This window comes from Schistocerca piceifrons, chromosome 4 (assembly GCF_021461385.2).
Source record: "Schistocerca piceifrons isolate TAMUIC-IGC-003096 chromosome 4, iqSchPice1.1, whole genome shotgun sequence".
In the NCBI taxonomy this organism is placed as follows: domain Eukaryota; kingdom Metazoa; phylum Arthropoda; class Insecta; order Orthoptera; family Acrididae; genus Schistocerca; species Schistocerca piceifrons.
Genome location: NC_060141.1, coordinates 118,346,354 through 118,356,724, shown reverse-complemented (window position 1 = coordinate 118,356,724; position 10,371 = coordinate 118,346,354).

The following is a 10,371-nucleotide window of genomic DNA, read 5'->3' as shown; positions in this document are numbered from 1 at the left end:
TCATTTGAAGCTATATAGCATTCGTCATGGAATGTTGGATCGAGCAGGTAGCATATTTCTACATAGATAATTAGATATCATCAGTTGCTTGTAAAATATAAGTAATAAAATAGAATTCCCTAATTTTTGAACGTATGTTTAACTTTAAATACGGTCCGTCAAATGCAGAAAACGAAAAATAAAATCAAGTGCTGTTTTACATCCCACCCAATTGCTTACTATCACCAGCAGATAGTTGCACCGAAGTTAAAAGAGCCTAGTTCGATCCTTGTATGATAATTTATTACTGCCACCAAGAGATGACTGTGCTGTAGAAAATTTTCGTTGTTCATCTGTCGTGCTGTGAGTTCACACTCCCATCAACAGATGGCTGCAATGTAGAAAATTACCACTGCATTGGTAGACACGATAATTGTTCCTTTCTAAGTACAAGATCAAACAGAGCTGTTCATTAATTATTTTCCACATCCACGATGCCTCAGTGTACTTGCAAGATGTGTAAAATCTTACATATAATAAAACTTTATTTTTGCTCAAATTTCCGTTAAGGTCTTGCTTATATTGCGATAAGCATATATTTTAATGCATTATAGAAACATTTTAATCTATAGATGTACCAGTATTTAATTTTTGGAGCTTCATTATGCTTGCAAATAAATGGCAAGTAATTTTATTTATTTCTGAGCTAGCGACTGGGACAGTGTCTTCTGAAATATCACATGAATCACTGTTACCATTTTTGGTTGGCTCTCTTATGTGTGTGTGTTTTTAAAGAGTCCTTGTCGTTCTGCAACTTATGTGATTTATTGTAATAAAGCACCTTATTCTTTCCTTCCCTAATAAGACAAATGAATGGTACATTTGTGTGTGTGTGTGTGATAGCGCTTTAATTAAATGTTGGTGTGGCTGATTAAAGGTCTGATTATTTCCACAAGCCATAGTTTCCCAAAATGCAGCTTCACAGGCAGAATACAGACACTATGTATTTAGATACTGCTGCAATGTAAACATTACATATTCAGATACACTTTAGCATGGTGACATCATATATGTGGTAAAGTAATTGATTTGAGCCTTACAACGTTTCTTCTTGTACTTAACCTCAACTAGGTCCTAGATAATCAATGTAAATATCATAATTTTCGCATTTTTGACATATTTTGAACGCTTTTTGAAAATCGTGACATCATAGATGTGAAAAACAATCTAGGAAATACAGTCTGTACAGCTTTTGGAGAGCCTTTCCACTATAGTTCTGATTGCAAATTTTGTCGAAAATTGTTATTGTACACAGCCTCCAGTAGACTTGTCACATTCATAATAATAGCAATAATCACTCTCACTGATTGTTTTTTTTCTGGTGAATAACATATGCATTATCTTTGCCCCTTCTAAAATGGTGCTTGAGATCACTTTAAATGCATAGATATTTAATTAGATGTGTAGTGTAACTTACAAGCTACAAGCCTGCGCTCTGCCACTCAACAATAGCCAACTTACAGCACACTCCCTTCACCTCTACCCTACAAAGTACATCACAATCAGCCACTCCTGCACCTGCACATTTCATTGCAGTGGCCAAGGCACTGTACTGTCCCCCTTCTTAAAATCCTGTACGCTACAGACATATTCCCCCACCCTCCCCCTGTACCTACCTTCTGTTATATGCTAAGACACCATCTACCTAGGTTCTCACCACATCCTTCAGCTGTCCCACGCTTGTCTCCAACGTCACTCGAATCTTCTCATCATTCCATCTGTTTTTACGTAAAAATCATAAATATCATTTACCAATGTTTTCTTTAAGTATCTTTTTTATTAATTTACATTACGAATATGTATTTTAAAAATATTTTCAGTCTGTGGAACTTTTGGATGAAGAGCCTTTTTATCTGCAGCCAGCCCCCACTTTTTAAGGAACTGAAATGACTGCGAAGAAAAAAATTGTAGATTTAGTCTGTTGGTCCACTCAGGAGATGGCCCAAAGTTATATATATGGCCTCAATATTTGGAAAAGATATAAGGTTATTACGGCTGCACGCTCAAATCTGAACTGGCCGGTTTGAAGTACGTTTCAAATATTTGTTCAAATCTGGAGGCCAAATAACTAAGTAAGGAATTATAGATAAGAGGTTTCTGTTCAGAAAATTGTCACATAAGTAAATCAAGAGTGAAATCGATGCCCATTGTCTGCTTTCATGCCAGATGTGCCTGATAGAGCGTTTGATTTATAATGTTCGAACGTTTGAGGATTAGGGTGCTCCAAGTCAAAACGAAGATCACCACACTGCATCCAGTCACATGTAGCTAATTTTGAGGGAAGTGTAGGTAATATGAAGCACGACGATGTAGTCTTGATCAACCTATGGGTCAGATATGGTAGCCAACCTACATATTTTTTGTTTCCTCGCATCAAAATGTGTTGAAACAACATTGTTCAAGATGATTGGGGTGATCCCAGTGGCTTAAACATAGTATTTGAAGAGTTTGGCTATTGCCAACTTCAAGGGGCGTGTGGGGGAAGGGTCAAGTTCTGACGAATATTAACTCACTATATATGCCTATTCAATAAATTTATTGTCTTTTGCCACATGTTTATTGGACAAATAGTACACAAACTGAACCAACGTAACTGTATTGAGGGGTGGTGGCTTTAATTTTGGTGGGCGTGTCACTCCACTGGCGCCACCCTAAGTACTCGGGCTGCCGATATCGATACTGATCAAACTTTGGGATCTAGGGTCTTTAGGTGAGGGACGTGTTTATGGCGGGCTCTGGGATTGACAGCTGGAGCGCACGTGGCTGGCTTGTTGTTGGTTTTGGGGCTCCTGCTATCCAGAATGGGTCTCGAGAAGCCGCGGGTGGTTAAATCGATCGGACGCAAGCTTTGCCATTTTGATTAAGGATTGATAGCGCGAGTTGCGGGAAGAACAGCAAACGCTGCGTGCAACCTGGTCAGCAAGTTCCCCACAAACTCTGCAAACTTAAATTTTACGGCACCTGGGAGATAATCTGTACAGGTTGGAGGCAATGAGACCCCTGCTCAGAATTCTGGAAGTCACGGCCCCTTCACACCTGAGTGGAGTTAAATCGTGTTTTTTATTGGTACTTGTCATCATAAGGCCACGTCTGTGATAATGTGGAACTGGACATGTAATATTAACGCGCCTCCGAGTGATTGTGTGCATGGTCATTGGTCAGTGTAACTGATGATAATATTTTGTTCAAGACCATATTCCGTGAAAGTGTACGAGAATTCTCTGTTATAAATTGAGTTGATGAAATTGAAATTGCATCATAGTATGTGCTGAAGGCAAGGCACTTTTTATTGATAAGTATGCCCTAGTCATTGGATTTGCAGGCACTGATATTTCGCCTTGTTAATTTTCAAGTAATTTTAAGAATTGTTAATCTCATAAAGTGTATCTGTAGTCGCTTCCAGAATAAGTTAATATTGCCAACATCCTTAGACAGTCTCGTTTGTAGCCTTATTTGGGCAGATTACTGTTCCCTTCTGATGTGTGTTGGCTGGGTAACTCTGGCAGCAGGCAGCGCATCCTGTTTCCTGGGCCCGGAGCAGAGACGTATTTTCTTTCTACCTCGGCAGCACCTGTACTGTCGCACGACGTCTAGGTTGGTCCGCAATCGGGTACCTCTACCAGCCGTCTCATGTTGGCTCAAATTGAGTAAATTTGATAGTTTAATACGTGCCACGGCAGAGTACCACCAATTAATTCTGGAACTCTTGATCTATTCGGAATTCTGAATTCAGCAAGTACATAAGCTACAAAGTGAGTTCTGCAAATCTGAAGTTCCTTGTCACTATATTTACTCTTCAACTATTTGTTTAAACCTTGCACCATTATTAGTACTTCTAGAGCGTGTTAAGTTTTAAAGCCCTTTAGTTATGAGTGTGAACTGTTGAGTTATCCTTTTTTAATCCACAGTCATCAGAAACTTAGCGAAAACACTTTCTAGCGGGCTACCAGCGAGGCGTGGGAATGACTTGTGTTCCCAAGCAGTCTTGGCGGGCAAATTCCCGCGTTTTCTGCAAAATCGTAACTGTGATTGTCTTGCTCAGGGCATAGCTCCGTGACGTAGCAAAATCGGAGCAGAAATTGGCACCAAGAATCTCCATTGGTGGAATGGTAGTGCTTCGGCAATAGAGTGGAATTTTCCGCCGGTTTTCGAGTTGCTGATTGGAATGTTTAACCACAGCGACTGTCGTGGGGGCGGGAATGTTCTGTGTTCGGTTTGTACGGGTGCTCTTGTGGTAGTCGGCTCTCGCTTTTTGGTCAGAGTAGGTTACAAGACTGAACTCTCACTCCTCTGGACAGCTTGCCTTCCATTGGCTGTCTAATATACTTTTATTTGATTGTAACTGTTTAACAAAGTTGCTGAAGTTTCGACTTCAATGTAACTTTCCGAGTACAGTTGGCAATTGAGCGTTCTGCGTGCAAGTGACCTATGTTATCTGTCTTGGCAAGTTTTGGCTAAAGTTGACTGTATCGGAGTTACTGCGTGACTTCACTTGTTAAAATCAATCACTGTACCGTCAGTGATTGTGTGGCGAGCCTTCTTCATCTCCCTCAGAGGCGCATTTGTATTGATAGGAAGTCTTTAGTCTGGAACAACCTGACCAAGACAATTTCTTTTGGGCTATACTCGCGACATTATCATCACCATGGCGGGACGTCGAAGCAACCAGCCATCGCTTCCGGTACGCCAGATCGTGTCCTTGCAGTTAAGAAGACAGCTTGGTAATGTATGTCCGCAGCACTGGCAGACTAGTGAATTTGCACTGTGATAATCAGAGCTCAGCAGAGCGCGCCTGTTCGTCTTTTCTAACTTTGTTCTGTCTTGGGTGTTCATTGTCTGAGTTATCACTACCGTAGCAGCAATTAATGTTGACTAGGCTGGGTGTTTCTCTTAAGATTTGAGTTGCAAGGAATTGGCTCCTCATACCACTACGTCATAAATGTCACAATCTAGTTTATGGACAACTTCACCTTCACAGCATTTATTTGAGTATCCAGTTTGATCCAATTTGATGTATTGTAAATGTTTCATGTGTTTTGTTTATGATTTGGAGTTTAGTCATAATAAATCAAATTGTTATTTTGGACAGAACCTTCATTCTGTTAATCGGTAGAGCAACCCTTTCATTTCTCACTATGTTACTGAAACTTTCCTTTATTTAATTAATGTCTATCAAATTAAATTATTGCAGGTGCCAAACTCTTTTCTACTCCACTTGCAGGGTCGATTACAATCAGTTCGCGTTTTTTCTTAATCCATGTGCAACAGCAAAAGTAGGAGTTAGAAAAGTGGGGGCTTAGAGAATCATTTCCATATGAAGATTCGAGAAGAATTTAGTGTTAAATACACTGCTAGCCCCAGCACCTCACAAAGTGTTTCCTTCAATTTAGAAATCGATTTGAACTCACGAGAGCTTAAGTCAGTGGAGTGCAGTAGATATATAGCTCTTAGCAGCCCCATCAGTCAAACAAATCAGTAACAGCTTGCACTGTACGTGCTTGAGCATTGGCCTTAAAAAATGATGGTCAGGCCCTGCAGAAAGTGTCATCACTTCTGTCTCTATGCTGTTCATTTGTGGAACACAACCTACTACCAGCTTAGAGACAGAAGTGATGACACAGGTAATTATTAATGTTTCTTCTGCTGTGTATCAGTTGGGAACGACATTTAAATTGCATGTCTTCCCAGCTTGTCTTGTATTTTGGCGGATTTTATATTTATTTAAGGGCCATTGTCAGTGTTTCTGTTGGCTTTTACCAGCTGGAAGTCACATCTAAATTGTATGGCTTCCCAGCTTTACTTATATTTTAGGGGATTATGTATTTTATTGCTTAAGTGTTTTATTGACATTATAAATTAAGGGTTTCCAGCAGCCACAGTCCATGGGGTGACTTGTTAGACTTGCTGTATTTTGAGTGGGCGTTGTCTATTGTTTAATTTTTTACCAATACTAGGGAATTGTTACTGCCTTTACTGGCATTCATTAGATATAACTACTGGTAAACTCAGTTTGTTTGAATCAGCTTGCAGTCTCGTCTGGCTGATGTGACGTCTTATTTGCATTTGCACACTTATGTATACTCCTGTTCTTATGTCCTGTTCTTAATGGTGTAGATTGTTAAAGTTCCTTTTAATTATTGTGGCCCTTCTTATACTTTTGACAAGGTTTAAATTTGTAATTTCATTAACTGTTAAGCAATAAAGTGTATCTCATAAAACAACAAATGACGAAATAAGTGGGTTCACCTTCCACATGCCTTTCCTTAAAATTATGGAAATCGTTGTTGTGAGGTATCAAGTATAACAACATCGAAACTATGCGTGTATCATGGAACGTTAGTAGCCTTTCATTCTCTTTGCAAACATATTGTTCTCCCTCCCCATCCAACCCTCCCAAGACCCTCGCCCCACCCCCCTCTCCCAAAGTGGAAAAATTTCTTGGAATTAATTACCTGGGATCTTTAAGCCTGGAATTAATAAAAATAAAGCTAAAGTAATGTTCCCAGAACGAAAAACATACCTTATTATTTCTGTTATTCAGATGCCTCAAATGAACATTGCTGCAGTTTTCAGTACCAAGACCTACAAGTGTCATATTGTTAAATATAGTCAGACACAGGAGCACCCCCAGGATTTTATGTAGGTAGGGGCAAAAATATTTTCCCAATACATGTGATTTAAAAATTCTGAGGACATTGTCATCTCACCATCATTTTTTCGTATTGGTTTCAAAAGTACCTTGTCGGTGTTATAAACACAAGCAACCTGACAGCGCAAATACAGTAAAATCTGTTTTTACATTCCTAGATTTTACATTTTCTCACCGTTTTCGTAATTTCGTCAGCCCTATTCTCGGAATTAATGGTTTCCTGCCATTAAAATTTTTTCACGTTTAGTGCTTTTAAGCAATAACCACAAGTTCCAAAACCGATTTTCAAATCGATTTTAGTGGAAACTACATCACGTTCTCAATCACAAACAACCTGTAGGTTAATCCATAACATAAAAGTTTACAGTCTGTTTCCTAAACTAAATAATTTTGTGTTCGTAAAGAAATATAGCGCTTAGGTGGCATTTTAATGGGCACTTTCAAAATGTTTCCACAACGTTCCGTCAACTGATTCTTCTCTAAACGGCTATAAATCATCGCAAACAACAGTTGAATATGTTTTTCTTCTGAATGGCAAGTCCTGTAATGCGCAAATCAGTATTCAACAAACAACTTGTTATAACTTAGTTCATTAAGTTTGCACTAATTCCTGAAGATTCTCACTAATGAGCTCTCCTACGCTCTTAGTTTGGTTTGTTAAAATATTAACAACATTACTTGGTTGTTCACCTGCATCAATATGCCATTCGGAATTCATGTGCATTTTTTTGCAGATTCTTGAAACTTTTTAAAAAATGGTGAATGGACGGCTTAAGAAGGGACCATGATGACTGCTATGTGTTACATGTGGCCGTAAAAGCACTGACACCTTGCAAAACACACCTAAAACTGTTTTGGATTAAACCAAAGATGGGCATAATAACAGCGAGTCCAATCTAAATGTTCTCTTTATGCCACCTACACTGTTCTTGAAATTATAACCTTGTCTATTTGCTTTCCTTCGACGTGATTTCCGACATCGGAAATACTGACCAGCAGACTACTCTCCTTTTCATCAAAACACTTGAAGTCAGCAGAGGTACTGGCTAGACCTACATATTCTCCATCAGTACAGTTACTGGGAATTTCAGTAAAGATGTTTGAGTATGACTCACCATTTTCCTGTGATGTTTCAATCCAGGTAATTCATTCGTTCTTGTTTTTTTTTTTTAGACCGCTTCCATAGCCGAATGGCTGTCCGAGCTCATGAGATTACTGATGGAGGCTCTGGCGCCGTCTTCACTTGACCCTCCGGTGGTGGTTACTGAGATACCAGTACCATTTTCTACTTTGGGAGGCTTTACCTGGATTATAGCTACCCACGGGACGTTCTCCCTGTCTCTCCCTTACCGAAGGCCAGTAGCGTCTCCCGCACCCTACTTCACCGCCAGTCGCCTAATGTTGTTGAACTGACATACTTTACCGTACATTGGAAGGTAGTATAGTGCAGTGTCAACGCGGTAACGCTGGATTCAGACGTGGTTCATGACAGTGAACAAAATCCAGGTTACTCGAGAGAGACTTCATGGATCCGTCTTGCCGATTCACTTTTACTTATAAACAGCGTTCAGGGCACAGACGAACACCGGCTACATTCTGGGCCGGTGGGAAGAGATCTGGTATTTCGTTCGTCAAATTTTGACACTCTTTTTAAATTGTTGTCCGCTTATGGTGATTCATGCACTCACCTCTACCCAGGCACTGTTTATTACCTGAGGACGAAACACAACACCGCAACGTGTATTCATTATTTGTTTGGATGTGGTGCCAAAGGTCTCGCGGATTTTTAGAACCGTTTAAACAACCGCCAATGTGCTATTGTGAAGAATTTTAAGTAATGCAAATACTTCTCGAACTTTTTGCGGAGCATCTTCCACGATCCACCCCACAGCCGGATCATTCATCGCAGAGGATGAGTTTCATACGTCCACACTTAGTGACTGAACAGGTAATGGTAACTACACGACATTACGAGTAGGAATGCAGTGAAGAAGGGGCGTCAGCTTTCACGGAGTATCGACGCCGCATGTGTGGGTTCCAAAAGTGTTACCTTGTGTTTGTTTCTTTTTTAATACTTTTTCACGCAATTAGTATGTGTCCCTTCTTTTTTTTTCAAATGTTGACGACAGTGACATGTCATGGAAAAAGCGGATTTATTTTTTCTCGAAAAATACGAGGTGCATTCAAATTCTAAGGCCTCCGATTTTTTTTCTCCAGACTGGAAAAAGATAGATACATGAGCATTGTTTTAAAATGAGGCCGCGTTCGTTGTCAATACGTCCCAGAGATGGCAGCACCGTACGGCAGATGGAATTTTATCGCCAGCGGCGAGAATGAGAACTGTTTTAAATACTTAAAATGGCGACGTTTTCCTTACTTGAACAGCGTGCAATCATTCGTTTTCTGATTTTGCGTGGTGTGAAACCAATTGAAATTCATCGACAGTTGAAGGAGACATGTGATGATGGAGTTATGGATGTGTCGAAAGTGCGTTTGTGGGTGCAACAGTTTAATGAAGGCAGAACATCGCGTGACAACAAACCGAAACAACCTTGGGCTCGCACAAGCCGGTCTGATGACATGATCGAGAAACTGGAGAGAATTGTTTTGGGGGATCGCCGAATGACTGTTGAACTGATCGCCTCCAGAGTTGGCATTTCTGTGGGTTCTGTGCGCACAATCCTGCATGAGGACCTGAAAATGCGAAAAGTGTCATCCAGGTGGGTGCCACGAATGCTGACGGACGACCACATGGCTGTCCGTGTGGCATGTTGCCAAGCAATGTTGACGCACAACAACAGCATGAATGGGACTTTATTTTCGTCGGTTGTGACAATGGATGAGACATGTATGCCATTTTTCAATCCAGGAACAAAGCGCACAGATTCACAGCCACCAAAAAAATTTTGGGTAACCGCCAGTGCTGAAAAAATGATGGTGTCCATGTTCTGGGACAGCGAGGACGCAATCCTTACCCATTGCGTTCCAAAGGGCACTACGGTAACAGGTGCATCCTACGAAAATGTTTTGAAGAACAAATTCCTTCCTGCACTGCAACAAAAACGTCTGGGAAGGGCTGCGCGTGTGCAGTTTCACCAAGACAATGCACCCGCACATCGAGCTAACGTTATGCAACAGTTTCTTTGTGATAACAACTTTGAAGTGATTCCTCATGCTCCCTACTCACCTGACTTGGCTCCTAGTGACTTTTTGCTTTTTCCAACAATGAACGACACTCTCCATGGTCGCACATTCACCAGCCGTGCTGCTATTGCCACAGCGATTTTCCAGTGATCAAAGCAGACTCCTAAAGAAGCCTTCGCCGCTGCCATGAAATCATGGCGTCAGCGTTGTGAAAAATGTGTACGTCTGCAGGGTGATTACGTCGAGAAGTAACGCCAGTTTCATCGATTTCGGGTGAGTAGTTAATTAGAAATAAAATCGGAGGCCTTAGAACTTGAATGTACCTCGTAAATGAGCATTCTCCTGTGGCCATGTAATCCTTCCGTTTCTTCCTGTTTGGCGGCCGAGACATTGTGAAACTTCCTGGCAGATTAAAAGTGTGTGCCGGACTGAGAGTCGAACTCGGGACTTATGCCTTCCGTGGGCAAGTGCTCTACTGACTGAGCTACCCAAGCATGACTTAAGCCCCGTCCTCACAGTTTCATATCAGTTCACACTCC